Source organism: Lutra lutra, chromosome 5, assembly GCF_902655055.1.
Source record: "Lutra lutra chromosome 5, mLutLut1.2, whole genome shotgun sequence".
NCBI lineage: Eukaryota > Metazoa > Chordata > Mammalia > Carnivora > Mustelidae > Lutra > Lutra lutra.
In genome coordinates this window covers 58,068,235-58,088,651 of record NC_062282.1, presented here as the reverse complement: position 1 = coordinate 58,088,651, position 20,417 = coordinate 58,068,235, and the positions used below count along the sequence as shown (strand labels likewise).

General features: G+C 36.0%; 1 protein-coding gene and 1 long non-coding RNA gene across 5 annotated transcripts in view; both read right to left on the bottom strand.

The window, feature by feature from the left end:
• Positions 1-20,417, bottom strand: part of TENM2 (teneurin transmembrane protein 2) — a 1,307,492-nt gene that overhangs the window by 748,609 nt on the left and 538,466 nt on the right. The window lies entirely within an intron of this gene.
• On the bottom strand, positions 1,397-18,767 carry LOC125100694 (uncharacterized). The gene is made up of 3 exons (XR_007127627.1): positions 18,722-18,767; positions 3,485-3,624; positions 1,397-1,581 (listed from the first exon to the last, which is right to left on the bottom strand). It is a non-coding gene; the product is annotated as an uncharacterized LOC125100694 (long non-coding RNA).

Here is a 20,417-nt window from a genome sequence, read left to right as displayed (position 1 = left end):
GTCTCATGTAATCTCCATTTTTTTCTGTTTTTCACAATATTTTCACAATAATTTTATGAGTTATACATTTTATGATGAGAAAATATTATGTTAATAATGAGTAGGAAAGCATTGAGCATTTCTTTCAATTTTGTATTGCATCCTGTTTCAACAGATGTAGAGCAAAATGATTAAACACACGATTGGTAACCCAGACTTGGGTATGGTGTTCCACCTGAAGTTTTCGAGAGTAATAAAACTAAGGACCAATCCTACATTTTTGTTTACCATTTTATATTTAATATCATTCTTTATTGGGTACTTATGAGCCAAAAAATTCAGCAGAATCGGGTTGCAGAAATAGAAATACTATTAGTTAATGCTATGGTCTGAATGTTTGCGCCCCTCCACAATTTATATGTTAAAATCCTAACTCTCAAAGGTGATGGTGTGAGTAGGGGGTGCCAATGAGAGGTGCTTAAGTCATGAGGTCACAAGTGTACAAAACAGGCTCCAGGCACCCCCATCAGGTAAACATATAACCGGAAGTCTGCAACCCAGAAGAGGGGCCAAACCCAGTCATGCTGTCACCCTGATCCCATTTTTCAGCCTCCAGACCTGTGAGCGATAAAATTCTTCTGTTTGATGTTTTGTTATGGCAGTCCAAACTGACCTAAGACAGTTAATTGAAAGAAAAAACAAACACGAAACTTTAAGACGGTTAAAAGGCCTCAGACCCCACTCATACACACGGAGGTCACAAACATAATGACATACACACACTACACACAACAAAATATACAACAAAATACACAAAATACACGCATGAACACACACAACCACGTGTATCCATGCAAACACTCATGTACACTTTATATGTGCACAAACAAATAAGATACATATACGAACACACGCATAAATATCTATAAACACAGGCATCCATACGTACACGTACACAAATGCGGAAGCATATCCACGCATACATACACACAGATACACAGAAGTCTGTCTAGTTCTAGTTTTGGCTGATGGTCTTTGGTTTCCTCGGGTGCTTCCTTTTCTCACGTATCATTTCCCACAGGTTTGTGCAAATTCAGATATTATCCTGAATAACTAAGAGTCTCACAGAGAACTTCCTGAAGTGACACAAATACCCAGGCTCCAAACCAGAGACAACTGAAATTAGACTAGATCCTGGACTGAATCCTCAAACAAAATACCTTCACAAACCACTACACTGCACCTACGTGGCACGAGAGGCCTGTAGGTCGCTCGGTCAGAATTCCAGTCTAACCAGGCTGGTATGTGGCCCCGCTGAACTAGCACAAAAATGTCTTGATATTTACTTATGTCTAACATGTATATTTTTCTGAACTTTTAAATAAAACTTTCCATTAATTTGTTCATAGATGTGAAATATTGTTCTTTTGATTTTTTTCTCCCTATCCATTTTAAATCATGGAACATATAAAAAGGTGTACATCAGGCACTGATTTGGTCCTTTGATTAATACTCATCTTGCATGGGCAAAGCATATAATGTAGGTTATGTGGTTGTCATCTCCAACTTGTACAGGTTCCTCAACCAAACGCCATCCAGTAGCTGAGTAGCAGAGAAACAAAGGCATTAAATTATATTTTTTCCTCTAGTGATCTAGTCTCTTGGCATATATCCATGCACTGGTAACTTGCATTAGACATTATTTAAAGAATGGTACAAAAACAAAACAAAAAAAATCAGAGAGTGAGCTGAGTGCAGGAGCAAAATAAAAAAATATAAGCATAGCTCTGGAATACAGTAGATTCTCTTGTATGTCTATGATTTTTCAACCTTTGAATACAATCATTATTTTCCATTTATCACTAAACTAATCCATGTGCTCTATAAAAATCATTCTGAAAATAAGACATGATTTGCTTTTTTTTTTTTTTTCTTTCCAGAAACTTGAAGGATACCTTATAGATAACAATAAGAAAGGGGCATTTCAGGGGCACCTGGGTAGCTCAGTGGGTTAAGCCTTTGCCTTCAGCTCAGGTCATGATCTCAGGGTCCTGGGATCAAGCCCCACAACAGGCTGTCTGCTCAGCAGGGAGCCTGCTTCCCTCTTTGTTTCTGCCTGCCCCTCTGTCTACTTGTGATCTCTCTCTCTCAAATAATAATAATAATAAAAAAATCTAAAAAGAAGGGGGCATTTCAGCTGGACATTAGGAAAAGTTTTGATGTGACTGTATGTTTACAAATATGTTTTATACATATAATTTATATCCAACATCACATATGTGTGTATTTGCGTACATAGGTATCCATATTATTAAGGCGGCCATCCCCTGCATCAAAAGGAAAGCTCTCGGGGCACCTGGGTGGCTCAGTGGGTTAAGCCTCTGCCTTCGGATCTGGTCATGATCCCAGGGTCCTGGAATCGAGCCCCGCATCGGGCTCTCTGCTCAGCGCGGAGCCTGCTTCCCTTCCTCTCTCTCTGCCTGCCTCTCTGCCTACTTGTGATCTCTCTCTCTCTGTCAAATAAGTAAATAAAATCTTTTAAAAAAAAAAAAAAGAAAAGGAAAGCTCTCTCTTGAGTCAATAGTCAGCATTTTGCAGCCTAATAGATACCAAGATTCAAAATGCATACCCCATACAACCTCAATTTGCTCTTATCTTCCCTCTGTAACTTAAGAATACTTGGGCATTTTGTGTCATAGTGACACAGTTCTTTCCAGGCCTTGCTGTTTCGTTCTCCAACCTATTGCACTTTGGAAGTGACAAAAGCCACTTCCCAGGGAGCTGTGAGACAGTCTCTCAGTAAAGAAGGTCTATTTCCCTGCCCCCCTCCTGCCCCAAATTCCATACTCATGACACAGAAGCACAGTTAGAGATGACAAATATGGTTCATTATCTTGGTAGCGCAGAGAAAAATGTTATGGCTTTATTTAGCAGTTGCTTTTATGCTTTTAAAAACATGTTAATTTCATTTTTTATGTAATTGTGCATTAAATCATCTCAGACAATTGCGTGATTTGGAAATAAAAGTCCAACAAAATAAGTAAAAGCTATAATGCGGTTTTATCCTTACCGCTTTTTGTAGTCTGTTTTTATGTTCCTCAAGCATTAGTGTCTCCGCTTCTTCCTGGGAAGATTAATCTGGAGGCTCGTAGAGACTCTTGTCTTCCTGTCTTTAGTTCTGTTGGTGCTCTGAGATTTTCCCTGTGGTTTCTGCTTCTACTACTCATGAATTATCAGCCCCCAAAATGTTAGGACTTAGAAAGCCTCATGATACTTTATTTGACATCCTAATAGGGCCACCAGGTGGATGAAGGCCTCAACCCTGAGGGAGAAATACTAGAGACCTAACTGCCCCAAGTAAAATTATGAATCCCAGGCTACAGACGACACTGTACTCACCACAATACTGGTGATGGATTTTTTGTTTTCTTTTGTTTTTACTAGATTATAGGCAATGGAATATATGCAAGGTAATTCAGCATGTCTGGGAGATTTTTTCTTTTACCTTAAAGAAAAGTCGGTCCATTTGACACATAGCATCTTCCATAGCTCCTACTTTAAACATTTTACGAGCGTTGAGGCATTCTGATGGAAGTTAATGATGGATTATGATTCTTGAATGTGGCCTCTGTGTTATGAGGTGATCTAAGATTAATTTCACAAATGTTAATTTTTCTTCAAATGTCTCTCAATACATATAAACAATCAAACTCTTTTGTCTCTCCTTAGTGTGTTTTCACATAGATTATTGTTGTAAGGCATTTCACTTCCTTTAAGGCAGCATGCACTAGTGCTAGGGTTGTTATAAAAAAGTACCACAGGCCAACAAGAGAAATTTAATGTCTTACAGTTCTGGAGGTTAAAGGTCCAGGATCAAGGCACCGCAGGGTTGGTTTGCTCTGAGGGACCTGAGGGAAGGAACTTCCTGGCCTCTCTCCTTGGCTTGAAGATGGTCATCTTCTCCTGCTAGGTTATCATGCCATCTCCTCTCTGGTACACTTCTGGGTCCAAATTCCAATTTTTATAAGGACACTAGGCTTATGGAATTGAGATTCACTCAAATGGCCTCATTCTAATTTAATCACTTTTTAAAAAAGATTTTATTTATTTATTTGTCAGAGAGAGAAAACAGGAGAGAGAGAGCAAGCAAACAAGTAGGGGAGTGGCAGGCAGAGGGAGAAGCAGACTCCCACTAAGCAGAGAGGCTGACACAGGGCTCTATCCCAGGACCCTGGGATGATGACCTGAGCTGAAGGCAGACACTTAACCAATGGAGCCACCCAGGCTCCCCTAACTTAATTACTTCTTAAAGGCTCTATCTCAAAATAAGGCCAATTCTGAGACAATAAGAGTTAGGACTTCAGCATATGAATTTTAGGGAGACACATTTCCAACCATAACAGGATGTGAAACAGTTTTCTGGTGTCATTCACCCAGCTTAAAAATACAGCTTTCTAAAGACTGACATTCTGAAAAATCACTAAAGATTAGCTTTGCCTTTCACAATTCTAAACTGAATTTGCCTATGACCTAGGTAGGAGTATATATAAAACAAATGAAAAATCACTTTTAATTTACTTGCAGTGTATCCCTCAAGTCAGATATATGTATATGTATGTACACATGCTCTAACCCATGCAACCACCAAGTGTGTATATATAACCAGCACTGAAATTAACTTCCCCCTGAGGCTACGTGGAAATGTCAATTAAACAACCAAACTTTCAGAGTTTGGTAATTTACCTGCCTGGGAGCTTTTGTATTCAATTTATTGTTAAAGAAAACAGTCAACTTGGCAGCTAAGTTAGATTAACAAATTATAATAAACTTTTTTTTTGGCTTAAAAAAAGGTGAGTTAATATTCCTGAAGTATACATTTCAGAGAGATTAAAGATTTTGAGAGGTTATTTGTCTGTAACTATTTCAAGTTGAGCAGGAGAATAGGAAGGTGACCACAGTCCTGTTTGAATGAAACGGAAGTATGAAAGGAACTTGACTTAAAAACTAGTAGTGGCCCCCCTCTCTCTCGGCCTACCTCTCTGCCTACTTGTGATCTATCTCTCTTAAATAAATAAATAAATAAATGAAATCTTAAAAAATAAAATAAAATAAAAACTAGTATTGGCTTTAACATTTCTTTTGTTAACATTTAATACTTTATTAGGAGGAACTGATGTCAGAAGCCAAGAGTAGCAGAGAACAGCTGTGGGCCTCAAGTTTAAATGTCTTCCATTTGACCCATTTATACCCTTTTTCACTCTTTTAAACTCTCACACACACACAGCTGATTTAGCCAGCTTGTCTGCAAAGCCCACTTATGTGATTATTCAGCTGAGTCCACCATTGCTCCAGTAAAACCCTGTGGTTCCACTCTCCTTTGGGGCTGGGGTTGGGGGGGTAGTGTTGGGGGTGGGGAGGGAAGGGTGGGGTAAGAGTGAAATTTCTGGAAGGCCACCAGAGTCTGATGACAGCCTTTAAATATTTGTTACTATTGGTATATGCAGTTAGGAACTGGTGGGCTAAGTGTTTCACATATATTATCTAATTTAATCCTCACAACAATCTGGTAAAGGTGAGGCAAAGGAGAATTCGTAGAGATTCAGTGGCTGGGTAGAGATATAAATATCCTAAGTGGCATTCCTGTGGCTTTTCGAAAATTTGACAATGTGAAGTGGAAGAAGCTGAATTTAATGTGGTAGAAGATTTCCTTTCCAAAGTTAGGTATTTCTTGAGGAAAGTGTATTCCTCAATGTAAGTGAGAGAAGAGGGCTGGATATTTCCATTTTATTACATCGTAGCTAATACTTCTTGAGATGCTACTGGTTGCAGACACTGATCTAAACACTTTATGTATATTGCCTCGTTTAATTTAACTTTGAAGACAGTTATACTATGAGATAGATTCTACTGTTATCTCCAACTTTCAGAGCTTAGTAATTTTACTTAGGTCACACAGTTAGGATTTCAAGGCCTGAGCTTAATCTGCAGCCTGTGTCATAACTACTCTTTTACTATTGGGCTGTATTAGGATAAAGCAAGCTTTGTCTGATTAAATAACAAATAGGTAGCTTGACTTAACCATAGGATGTGTTTATAAAAATTAGAATATGGTGTCCAAACTCAACTGAAATATATATTAAATGAATGACAGTAGTATATCATTTAAAGAAATCTGGAAAAAAAATCTGAGATTTGAGCAACTAAATTATTCATAGGTTATCACGGTATTAAAAAAGTGGAAAAAATCAAACCCCTCAAATCTTAATGATCCTATTAGAGGAGGACCAAGATTATGGCACATCCATATGAATGAATAATATTAAATCATAAAAATAGCAGTTACAAAGATTTGCAAACAGCATGGGAAGCTACCCCTCATAAAGTTTTAAGTGAAATTAAATATTGTTTTTAAAGTACGTTTTTAAATATGTAAACGTATTTGAAAAAAAATCTGGAAGGAAATATATTGTCATGTTAGCAGGGTTTATTCATTCCCAGATGGATAAATTTAAGGGGGTTTTCCATTTATACTTTAAGGAGGTTTCCATTTATAGTTTGCAGCACCTTCTCAAATTTTGTATCAATAGCACATATTACTTATGTAATCAGGGACAGATCATATTTACGAAAGATAATTCTAGACAATGAAATATTTTCCATAACTAAAATAACCATCTCATAATTTATGTGCATTCCATGATCAGTAACAGAAGTCGGTAAACCTTTTCTGTAAAGGTCCAGATAGTACATATTTTAGACTCACAGACCACACAGCACAATTGAGGATATTCTGTAAATACCAAACAAGAAAGAAAACAAACGTCTTTGGCATTTATGGACAAAATTAAAAATACAATACTAATACTCAATTATAATTTTTTTGGTAATAGGCATCTATAATAAAAAGACTGAACTTATTTTTGAATGTGTGTGATAACATTTTGTTGAATTGGGGTTCAAAGTTAGCACTCCCTATCATCAAAGTTTATGGCGCATGTTCGTCTTTTAATGCTGATCTATAATGAGATTTTACATATTTCATCTTTTGGAAATGGCTTTCCGCACAGATAGGTGACACATGTGGCACTTGAAACACTGTTGAGTTTTAAGTGCTTCGCTGCAATTTACAGTGCGCCAAGCAGCGAGTGCTGCATATGGTCTCTGTCGCAACTACAGAACCCTGCCTTTTGTAGTAGGAAAGCGACCGCAGACAATATGCCAATGAAGGGTTATGGCTGTGTGCCAATAACACTTTATTTATGGGACATTAACATGAATTTCAAATAATTTCCACGTGTGACAAAATATGCCACTTTTGAATTTTAAATAATTAAAAAATGTAAAAAGTTAAAACATTTCAAAACAAAGTCCTCTAAATGAGAAGACAAATCCATTTTTAGCTAACAGACCTTGCAATAATTGGTGGCAGGCTGTATTTGGTTTGTGAGCTGAAGTTTGCTGATCCCTATTCTAGAAGAAGGCACGCCTCTCGTAAACTTCATGTGACAACCGTCTCTGACAGCACTGAATATATCAACATATTTTTTATAAAAAATTAAGATGCCTTTATGTAAAAATGATGTCTCTAGCCCCTTGATGAATGAATTCTTTTGTGGGTAAAGAAAGGACGCAACCAGGTAGAGAAAAACATCAAGAAGACATTCCGAGGGAAATGTCTATAGAATCAGAGAGAAAATCAAGGTTCTGATATCCAAACTTGGTATTATATTCACCAGACTGTTGGATATTTTTTTATGCAAATTCTGGGTTGTCAGAAACTGTGCTAAGCAAACCCATTATATTAGCCTTTTAAGAAATAACATCAAATATTTAGAATCTTAAACACAAAATAAAGTTACCAGGCTAGACAAATTCCATTTCCCTATTTTATGTTCATAAATTGTTTTTCCCCTGACCAGCTACTTGAGGCCTTAGCAAAACACAAGAGATGTTCTAAAAGATTAGTCAGTGTTAAGCAGGAAAATATCTGATGGAAGCTTAAAGAAGCTGAAAAGTGGTTAAAATAAATTAACTACTTCTTTCAACCATATCTTTTGTTCAAAGTTCCCCAAAAAAGCAATGTATGAACCATCTACAACAGAATCATCAAATTAAAATACAGATTCCTGGGTCCCAGGTGTTTTCAAAAGCACTAAATTTGGAGAATTAGAGCTTCAGAAGTTGTTTCAGGCAAATGCTATATGGTTTTCATTACAAAGCATCACATTTCTAGATTTTCCTCTTTAGTAATTTTCATACATAATCTGTCTCTTTTACCTCCTTGGGAGGTATAAAGTTAAAAAAGAAAAGACAATACTTTGAGAAGCAATTTTGTGCCTAATAAAAAGGTGTACATCCTTATGAAAATTATATAAAAAGCAATCAATGCTTATTCCAGACAGCTATGTGTATGATGCATATCACGGATGTTTTCCAATTGGTGTTGCAGAGGGAAGGAAAGTGAGCAGTCAATTAAAGTAGGTACCCAGAGAAAGCCTCAGGTTAGGATGGAAAACAAGACACAAGTGATGACTAGAGTAAGTGTTCCAAGTGAAGGCTTATCTACTAGGGCGGTCATTCAAACGTGCACAGCAGAGAAAGGAAAATTTGGAGCTAATTACAAAACAGGAACTTTCCTAATTAGTCCAGAAACTGTTCAAGACAACCACATTCCTTCAAGGGTAACCTGAACTACTTTTTAAAAATTCAGAATCCTGTAATCCTCTCGGACCTATTGACTCAGAATCTCTGAGGTGCATCCTGAAATGTGTATTTTAAACCACCTGATCAGCCATGTATGATTGCATTGTTCGTTTTGAGTTGTTAAAATGCTTTAATTTATTCATTCAGCAAACTGCTTGGAGAACTATATGGTCAAGGACACCATACACAATAAAAAATGAACTTGCAGTATTAGCCTTAACAAGTCCAAAGTCTAGTAAGGAAATGTAAATAAATTGGCTATCACAATTCAGAGTGATAGATGTGACATCAGTAAATTCAAAATGCTAAGAAAACTTTAAAAAAACTAAGACACAAAAAATGTTATTTTCAGGTAGGGTTCACTTTTTCTTTAGGATATTAAAATCTATTCTTTTAAGATGAGTTTTTCTAGGTAATGATGTTTTTAACCCAAAATTATTTATTCATGACTGAAGTCTACCTACTTCGACTTCTCTCTGAAGCTGTCTCTAATAAACAATCCATGAACCATTTACATCAAAATTATCTGGATACAGATGAGTCTGTTATTTGACTCTTAGTTTGAAGGCTTAATCTAGTCTATATTTTTGCAATACTGTGAAGATAAAATAAAATAATATCTATACAAAGGTTAGCACAGCACCTTGCTCATAGAAGCTGTTCAATGAACAATGGTGGCAACAATGAAAGAAAGACAGGAGAGCCAGAAACTGAGGGATTTGAGGTTAGAGTGAAACAAACAAATCAGCAACAACAACAATAACAATAACAACCAATTGGGAACTCATATAAGAAAAGTGAAAGGGGAAGGTAAAAAAAAATGTAAAAAAAAAAAAAAGTAAAGGTTACTCCTAATATATTGAATAGCTTTACTTTTCTCATAATTAGATACAGGTTTGCTTCTACGTTATGTAATACAGTAGCCATGTGATCCTCTCATTGATTGAACAGCCATCATTAGAATAAGACAAAATAGAGTAACCACAGAAAGGTTATTAGTATTTCATCTGAACTCTGTAAATGTCAAGCCATATAGGGCTGGTGGATGGTGATAGGAAACCCATTTTCAGTTATCACATGTTAATGAAGGGAAACAATGTGCTATCTACAAGGACAGGGAAAAACCCAGAATGAGCAAAGTCCAGAGTCTATGCAGTTTTCTACATTTCCAGCCTCATTAAAATATGCAGATCATATCATTAGGAGACTGTTTCCTGGCAGAGCCTTCTCCTAGAGTTCAGTTGCAGGCACACATTGGCAGTTGTTAGTACAATGCTTTTACCCACAGCTATATTCTTCTATGTAAAAACAAATAAAAAAGAAGACAAAGAAGCAGAAGCTGCTCTCACAAGCCATGTTTTCATTTAGAGAATTTTTTTTTCAAAGGATGAGTCTGTACTAAAAAAAAAAAAAAAGCCATTGATGCTTGTTTTGTTTTTCCAAAAATATACAAGGACCTTATATTGCAGCTTCGTATTTCCCCTGTTTAATGGGATATATTTAATGGGATAACAGACATGATATCTAGGTTTAATTCAGCAAAATGATCAAGAGTAGCTACTGAATTGAACAAACAGTATTTCAAAGACCTCTCTGACCAACCTTCAATTTCAACCCAGACAAAAAGTATTCTAGGTATTCATCTCAATTCCTTACTTCTTCCACATCTTTTATTTCTTCATTATTGCCTTGGTTCCTTCTTCTCTCCTTTGCTTCCTTACTGCCTTTCTTCATTGCTTCTTAACTTGTTTTCTTTTCCTTCTTTCCTCTCTCCCTCCTTCTTGTCCTTCTTCCTTTCCTCCTTTTCTTCCTCACTCTCTTTCTCCTTCTTTCCTTCCTCTCTCCCTCCCTCCCTCCTGCCCTTCCTTACCATCTATCAACAACCATCTTATGTGTGTGTGTGTGGACAAGGTGGTATTTAAAAGAATCTTATCACAAGCCTAATAGACCCTCACAAATGGACACTTTTGACGTGAATGCCCAGTGCACGTAACCACCTTGAACAAAGTTCTCGACTGAATCGAAATTCAGAATGCTATTAAGGAGATGACTAAGTAACCAAAATTATTTTGTGGATATCAACATTTAAAAGTGTAATAATGTCAGAATACATATAAACAATGGGTTTCAGCTATCATTATTATTATTATGAGGTATAAATACCATTTATTTAGTTTCTTCTGTCAGTGGTTTTCCCTGAGGTCAAACCTATTATGATCATAATGTTTTCAAATTATTATCTTTTTCACTAATGATGCAAAAGCAATGAAGGCTAAAACTCCTGGTGTCTTCGTATGAATCAAGGCAGTGGCACCAACACTGTGTTTTGCATCACCATCTACTTGCAGGGAAGAAATGCCAGTCTCACTGAAGATGAAATGGTAAAAATATTAATTCTATTAAGTTTACACCCTTCAATACATTTTGCAATGTTCTGTGTAATAAAATGGCAAGGATACATGAAACATTTTCTGCTAAAACCAATAATAGTCTTAAGGGAAAACATTTGTGCAATTGTGTGAGTTATGAGCTGAACTACCACTACTACTTTTTAATGTAACATTATTTTTACTTAAAATAACTACTGAAAGACAACCTATAATTATTCAGATTTGCATATTCAATGGATATTCTCTCATTCTCCAGAAAATGAATGAATTGACTTAGTCACTTCAAGGAAAACAACAGTAATAGTACTTACTGCTAATGATAAAATTCAAGCTTTCAAGCAAAATTAGCATTGTGCAAAACTTGAATGTGCTACCACGAGCACAATAGCTTTCTAACACTTCAAACATATCATTTTTGTCTGATGAGATGGATGGTGATATTTACAAATGTGATTTTTGACATTTTTAAGTGAAATGTGTCCATCTGTGAAGATCGGCACATCTCAGTGAACCAGTGTTTTTCAAATGACCAAGGCATGGTGTTGTAAGTTACTATATTAGAAAAGAGATCCATTCTGACTTTAAAAAAGGTCAATGGATTTTAATAGAGTAAAATAATTTATTAGTTTGGCTTCAAAAAGATTCCATATGGTAAATAATTTTTAAGGAACTACTATTTGTTGGGTTTCTGTATAGACTCAGATAAGAATATCCATAGGTAACTGAAAAAACTAATTAAAAAAAGTCTCCATTTCCTATCTACATATCTGTGGGGGCCAGATATTCTTCACTGGTTCAGCCAAAGCAATGAACACAGCTTTGTTAAGTCAAGATTAAAGATATTTAGAAAGAATAAAATAATGTCATTCTTCCTACTAAATTGTGTGGAAAAATACTTTTCATGAAGTATGTTTCTATTAACATGTAATGGGTTTACTGTTGCCATTTTTTAGTTAATAAATGAATAAATAAATTTTAAACATTTCTCAGTCTTAGTTTTAAATCAGTAAATATTGGTAGGTATAACGTACATAAACAAAATATCTGATGTAAAGGGATTTTGCGATGACTAAATTTTTGAGGGATGCTGTTCTAGGCACAAACAATATTTTATGTATTTAGTTCTTTAACAGTCTAGATATTATTTAAGTTATATCATCTGCATTAAACAAATGTCTATACATACCTAAGTATAAGGTAAGTCAACACCAAAAGTAATACCGCTTAGGTAAGAGGTGTTGTGTGGATTTGTGCTCACAGTTTTTATGGTGTGCTCTATCAATTACATTACCTTTCACAACACAATATACTTGGGGAAGATACATTAGCCTGAAACATCTCAAACTATGCTAGGTTTTCAAACTTTTGAAGGTCTGCTAACTACACTGGAATCAGGTTTAAAAAAAAGAGCAAAAATTTTAAAAGAATGTAGATTTTCCCAGGATTTATACAGCTTGCAAATAAGCATGCCAATAAATTTTTTAAATATCACATTTCAAAAACAATATAGCAGGGCACCTAGATGCCTCAGTCGGTTAAGTGTCCAACTCTTGATTTCAGTTTGGGTCATGATCTCAGGGTCACAAGATCGAGCCCCGTGATGGGCTCCACACGCAACAGAGAGTCGGCCTAAGAAGCTCTCTCTACCTCTCCCTCTGCCCCTGCCCCCCACATGTGCATACACACTCTCTCTCAAATAAATAAATCATAAGAAAAGACAAAAAAAACAATATAGTAGCCACTCACTGTGAAGATAAACATTTGTTTATCGAAGGAATGAAAAAACTGAGCTGTACTGGGGTCTTATGGCTTGGAATAGAATTGACACTGTGCATGAATTAATGAACTGCTATATTCCCAAACCTTCAGACTGAGGTGAAGGTGCAAGCTCTGAAAACCTACAACAGGTAACAAAGACATGGGTACTGAATACGAAATTGAAATTATCTCATGGATACAGTATTACAGTTTCAACAAATATACAGTACAATTGAAATTTTGCATAACTAAATTAATAAAGAATACAAATGAACATTTGACTATTTCATCTATGTCTCTTAACGTTTGCATGATACGCTTGGCCAAACACATTTTTAAAATTTCATTATTTGGCAAACAGGGCGGTCTTTTTCTTGAGATCAATTTATATCCAGGATACACAAGATTTCTAATCCTTTACAAATCTTTTGAAGGAAAAATAAATTTCCAGATGGGAATCTGAGAATCAGAGTGTTTGAGAACTGCACAGTTAGACAGCGTAAGTGGGATTGGAACCTAAGTCCACTGCAAAGCCAAGGATCTTTCCATATGGCGATGTTCATGAAGGATGTCCTATGGCCCAGGGACTGTTCTCACAGAACCTGGACTACATATCCACACGTCATTAAATTCTCACATGAACCCATGAAATGGGTAACATTTTGGCTCTACTTTCTAAATAAGAAAACTGATGCAAGCAAAGTCACAAGATCAGTAATTAGCAGTGATGACCTTTGAACCTACTCTGGTTTCAGAGTCCATATCCTAATGTTTTCCTTTGTACCGCCTTCTAAAATCTGCTTGATCTCACTGCCATTACACAATCATTTCTATGAAACAAGTATCAGATGGGAACTTTTAAGTCACTTTTTTCAAGGACTTAAGTATACACCTGTAAAAGTATAGTAGAAATGGCATTTTTAAATATTAAAAACTTAACGTTTAGCATGGGCTTTATTTGGTTCCTAGTTTAATAAACAACAACAACTTGATATTTAGCTAAAGTTAGGAAGACACTCTGAGGGAAAAAGTTGTATGTTATTGAAAGTGCCAGGTATGCCTGGGATTAAGAGATTCATTCCTCTCTACATAATACACAACCAGTAAATATATATACACATATATTTTGACGTAGTTATCTTTTTTACTTAGTTATGCATGTGGAGATGAGTGATTCTCTAAGTCCCAGAGATGATATATAAATAGATATCCTCACAACAATAAGTCTATGCAGGTACACAGCTCAAAAGCAATCATAAAAATAGTAAGGCCTTTTATGTTGGAGCAAGTACTACACAGAGGTGGGAAAATGGCAAATGTTAACACACACATGACAGTGAGACCACCCAAGAACTGAAAAGCATTCAGTTTTTGGTTAATGTATTTGTTTTCCGTTCCCACTCCAATTTGTTTATTGTCCAGTGGGGACTCAGAGAAGTTATTAAATTCCTCAAGGTCACACAGAAAGTCATGGCTGCTCTTGGGAAAGGCGCTTATATATTCCTGAATCCCAGCTAGGTCCTCTGGCTTCCCGCACTGGATGGGTCCGTGTGGACTGAAAGCATGCTCTTAAGCAAATTCCAATTATGGTTTATTAACTGCACACGTAGCATTTATCTTCCAGTTTCTAAAAATAGCAGAACCAATTAAACTGTCTGTTTAGCACTTAAGGTTTTTTTTTAACTTTTAATTTTTCTCCAGATAAAGCCTTTATAGAAAGATAAATGGAACATTACAGATATGAAGGGAAGGGAGGAAGCCATCACTTCCTGTCACTGCCACCATCTTCTTTGACCAGCCCTACAGGGCAATAACGGCAAGACCTTTTCTGCTCCTGAATTGATACTATAACATCCTCGGCCAAGCAAACCAGCCCATTTTAGACATGATGGATAGTAGTGAAAAAATTTTATTCAAGACAGTTGTTAATTTGAAATAAAAGCCCAACAAATTCTAATGTTCTGTCCACTGTCAAAACAAGATTAAACAATTGCGGCAAGAAAAATAGCAGGCTGGTAAAAGGAGGCTTCAGAACAGTATTTTACTTTACACTTAAAACACTATCTATAATTCCCAATCAGAGGTAAAAAAAGAGAGAGAGAGAGAGACTTAATTTGGTGAAAACTGTATAGGGAATTACTACTTCTGAGATGTTTCTCTTAAGCCTGTCTTTTACAACCATTCCATTAAAGAACCGTATGCCCAAAAGAGGACCACAGAGGGTTGGAACTGGAATTTCCACACTGGATGTCTTCAGGGAAAAAGAAAATGCAGGAATCATTAGCTCCAAAAGTTAAAGGGAAGATAGCGAAATAAGAGACATCAGTTCTCAATGCGGTGGGTTTACCATCAACTTCCAGAAACCATAAAAGATCTAAAGAACAAAAGATGGGTGAGCAACCAGGGTCTTGGCTGCTTTGCTGGGAGTGGAGTTGCATCTCAAGGAAGAGATTCTTTAAAAGTGAGGCTCAAAGAAAAGAACTTTCTTTGTATCACACTGCTGGGACCCAATCCACAGCCTCTCGACACTTACTCTAGTTCTTTCTCCACTTTACCACAATGCTGTGAACCAGACATTCCTTTTTTCCTCTCCTCTGCATTTTCACCATAAAGCCTCTCTTGCCTTTTTCACTGTTGTATGTACCAGACTCGCACGTCTATCACACACCCCTCCCCACCTGCCAAGAGCAGCAGCAATCTTATAGGCTGCATGCATACTGTATCGTTCACTACTCGGTTCTGTTGAATGTGTGTGGTAATTATTTGACACTTCTAAGAGGTGACAACCATCATGAAATAATAAAATTACAATTATCTTATCAAATTTAATATTCCATAGACATCAGAACTGAAAATTTCAAATCAAGAATGCCACTTCACTGGAGCTGATTGAACTCACATTCGTACAGGAACGTACACTTTGTTACTTTCATTCTTAGTTTTGTTATTATGTTAATTCCTTCTTTCCCACCACCATGCTCTTAGTTTCTTTTACTCCTCTTTAGAAAAGTACTAAAGATCCATTCCTTCTTCACAAATGTTCAGAAAATCCCACTTAATGGGAAACAAGGCTGGCTCACACGCAAAGGGACAACAAACCATGACTGTACTTACAAGTCTAACTCTCATATACCCCGTTCTCCCTTAATGTGTATAACATAGCAAGGCAGAACTAATGCCGATATACAGAGGTGGACACTATGGAGAAGCAGTTTCTTCGTAATATGCACTACATGCTTTCTCGGTTAGGGAATCCACACCAGAAAAACCAGGTACATTTTTTTCTTTTTTTCTTTTTTTCAGAAAACTAAGGCCCAGCAATTCTAAATAATTTGTTCTGAATCACTCAGGGTTCTAAGGATGCAGCAGAAAAAAGAACACAGCATCTTCGGCAATCAATCACCTGCTCTTTCATTGAATTTCTACAACCAAACTGCCAAACGCTTTCCAGAAGGGTTTTCTTCAGTGGGGTTCCTTCAGTGAGCCTCTATAAATACTTTAAAAGAATTAATAGCTTCTGAATTTTATTATAGACTCCCTTTCTCCTCAATTGTGAATGGCTAAGCATCTTGTGTTGCTTCTATGTGCCTCCATGATAGGCAATGGGATATGTGATGACAGAATACCAAGACTGGGCTCTTTTCAGATGACGAAGTTATGGCAACTCCTCAAAGTTCTCCTCCATGGAATACACCACCACTCTTAGGGCTATATTCTAACAGATTAGCTAGACAATACTACATTGCATTCTTTAGTCCTGCAGTTGGGGAGAAAAGAATTTATTAAGTTGAAAAACTAAACCATATCAATTGCTAATATATTTTGAAAGAGATACCCCACCCCCCACCAGAAAAAGTGAAAGACAAGCTCTGTGAATACGGCTTTTAAGTTTTGAATGCATCATAGCATGGAATTTCAGATTCATACTGGAATTTCAAATGGTCTACTGACATACTTGGAAGGACAATATTGATTGCATTGCAGCCATACAAAATAAGCAATTTGTCAATACAGATAAATGTAATTTCTGTGCTTAATATCTGCTAACTTAATTTGTGTGTTGGTCATCATCTATTACTGCAAAACCTTCTATCACTGGCTTATTAAAACTTTATTATGGTAGGGAATTTGAATGCCCATTTGGTTCTAGTCCATGCAGAAAGCTTTATATTCACCAATAACTGACACAGATAATCTTTCCTAGTGGATTGGGACTCACTGGTCACTGTAATATTTTACTGTGGATATATCGGGACTTTAACGATTAAACTTGTAAAGGTCATTATTATAAACTGAGTCATTTCTAGAAAATATTACATGCGCATAGGCAGAAGTAGAAAGGAAGGTAAATTTATATACAAATATAAAATTGTAAGATTGTGGTGACAAAATGCACTGGCAGTTTTTTTTTTTTTTAAATAGAAAACGTTTTTTGTTTAGGAGAATAAACATATGATTCCAGTCATGAATGCTCCATACCAAGTTGTTATTCTGTATTGCTCTTCTGATAAACATACACAGCTAAAAAATCCTGATGTCATATTTTTGTTAAAATAGTTTTCAACTGCCAATAAAAATGATTATAACTAAAAATGTAAAGAGCTAAGAATGAATAAAACCTTAACTGGCAATCAGAAAAATAACCACAGAGTGATTTGTTAATGGCTAATGACCCATTAAAACTAGCATTTACATCATAAACCATTTATGTAGGCACTTTAAAAAATGTGACCCCAATTAAAAGGTTACATACAATAACAAATATTCTAGAAAATGCCAGCAAAGCCATGATTTACTGTAATAGACATTCAGAGTTGTGTCTAACATATTGCATTTAAGCTTCAAATTTAGAAAATTGATTTATAACATTAATCTTACTTGGGAAAATAACAAATGCTTATCATAATCAGACTATAATTAAAAAACAAATAGTCTTGCAAGTCTCTTTTTACTGTAGTTTATAAGATGCTATTTCTACATTGAAAAATATGTTTTTTAAGTAACCATCAAACATGTTTATTAAAACCTAATTACACAGACATAAAATGTGCATTTTGATGCAGTGTTAGAGGTAATCCCTAGTTTGATGATCTTCTTAACAACCTAACTTCAGTTTACACACACACACATACACTTTTACTTTTTATCTGCTGTCGAGATTAAACACTCCTAGTAGAGTGTCAGATGGGATAATTTGATTAGGATAGTGTTTAAAGTTCCTATGCAAATCCAAAGGCACCTCTCATTTTTAATACAGGAAAACAGAAAGTCAGAATTAAAGTTATTAAATTATTTGTCATTTGGGAGGACAGAGACGTTTACAAGTGGCATCATTTGAATATGGCAAAGGCAGACCATTCAACTGAGAAACAGAAATGTTTCCTACTACGGAAGTGTCACCAACTTCAAGTACTATTTGCTTGCTCTTTCTGTTCATGTGAAATGTTAAGACTGCTGAATTATTTGAGTACTACAAAGAAAAAGTTGGAATGCATATAGCACACACTCCATTCAAGAATCAGTGACTCAATGTATAGGTTCCTTTAAATTGCCTAAGTGAGAAAGTAGTATCAGAGCGGTACATACTTGTTCTTGAGGACTGACTCCATCACAAGAAGAGAATTGTTACAAATTTTAGAAGACGTTAAACATAACTGTGCTGATAGTTTTCTGAGCTCTGCAGATTCTGGGTTTTCTATTTCCAAAAATTATGAAAAAAATAATAATGATGCCCTCATAGGCAAACTATTCGAGCTATCAAAAATAGATGTAAATATATTACAGAGAGCCTTCTTATTCGGGTGTTCAAAATAACATAGACAGTTTCTGAATACATGGAAGTTCCTTTTTCCTTCTTTCCCCCATTTGTAATATTTTAGAGATCACCTTACATTTAGCTTCTGAATATAGCATGCATAGACATTCTAGTGTTGCAAGGTAGAATATTATTATTCCTGAAAATTCTGGAACTCCTAGAAGCCCTGTGGGTACTCATGGTGAGCTACCATTCAGAAAAATTCCTGTAGTGAAATGTGAATAGAATAAATGCTGGTTTATGGGTTTATATTTCTGATCAAGGTCCCAGTGAACCACAGAAATATCCATAAATATCAGATTTGACCAAATAGTTAATCAACTTTAAAGTAGATTTCTGGATGCCATATTGTATGAAAATTGCCACCATACACATCAATCAAGCAGGGCAATAGAATAGCTCACCACATAAAATTTTATTTCAGCTGATTCAGTATCTTGGTATTCTATAAAATATGATCTTATCTTCATTATAATTTCAGCATTATTTTTTGCTTTAATGACTATGAACTGGAACAGATACTTTCTCCAGGGTTCATGAAGTTTAGGAGGGGACCTATTTAGAAAGGGGGGGAATTTCAAAAGCCATCTTTGAAGTCTCCTCTGAAAAGGCACAGTATCAAATTTTTCCCCCTCAAATAAGAATGGCCTATCTTATTGTCCTTTCTTTTCATACATTCTATTTTACCTACGGTGAGAATAAGCTTTAAGATTGTTACTGAACTTCCTGCTGAATCCAAAATTAGGATTTACTTTCTCAGAACTACCTAGGCACCCTCTGTTTCATTGCATGCTTCCTGCCTCAATTAGAGTACATAACATATGGATAAAACTGGCAAAATGCCCTGAGTCCAAACTACTTCACTTGAGTCCCCATGCAACTGAGGCCTCCTTGTACGGTCAAGGGGGACGGGGTTCCTCTGCTCAACTGAGAACCATTAGTGACACTTAACAAATAGAGTCAGAATTTGGCCAAAATGTGAATAAGTAATTTTTATGATCCTGTAAGATAAAGTTAACAATGCTTTAGAAGGATCACTTTCCATTAAAAACAGTATTTTTGGAAAATCGAAAGTCAACAATTTCATGTATGAAAATTTTCATATTTAATTATTTTTACCTAACGGAAATAGTAAAAATATATTTGTTTATATATTTGTGTATTTATTTGTTAAAGATTTTATTTCTTTATTAGAGAGGACAGAGGGGGAGAGCAAATGGGGGTAGGAGCAGAGGGAGAGGGAGACAATCTCTGGCAGACTCTGTGCTGAGCACACACCCCAACAAGGGGCTCGATCCTACAACCCTGAGGTCAGGACCTGAGCTGAAATCAAGAGTTGGACACTCAACCAACTGACTGAGCCACCCAGGTGCCCCAGGAATAGTAAAAATATGCTTAATTATTAGTAGTAAATACATTCCCTGGAAGATGTCATCACAATGCAAGACATCAATGACTACTATAATTAGAATAAATGAGAGTTCTCAGAAACAGAAGTACACCAAAAATTTGTCACATTCCATTTATTAAGACACATGTAGGTTTTTGGACTCCACTGATTCAGTTTGGTCTTTTCTATTGTGGGTATCAGACACTATGGAGCTATAAGTCTGGGTTTGGGTATAATGAGGAGTTGCTTTTCCAGAAACCAACTGAATTTGGAGAAGTGGGGCTGTGCTATGATGACAACAGGTAGGAAGGAGGAATCTTGGGCCACACAAGAAGACTGTGGCAGGGGAGTGAAACATGGAGAAGGAGAGCAGTTGTCTCTG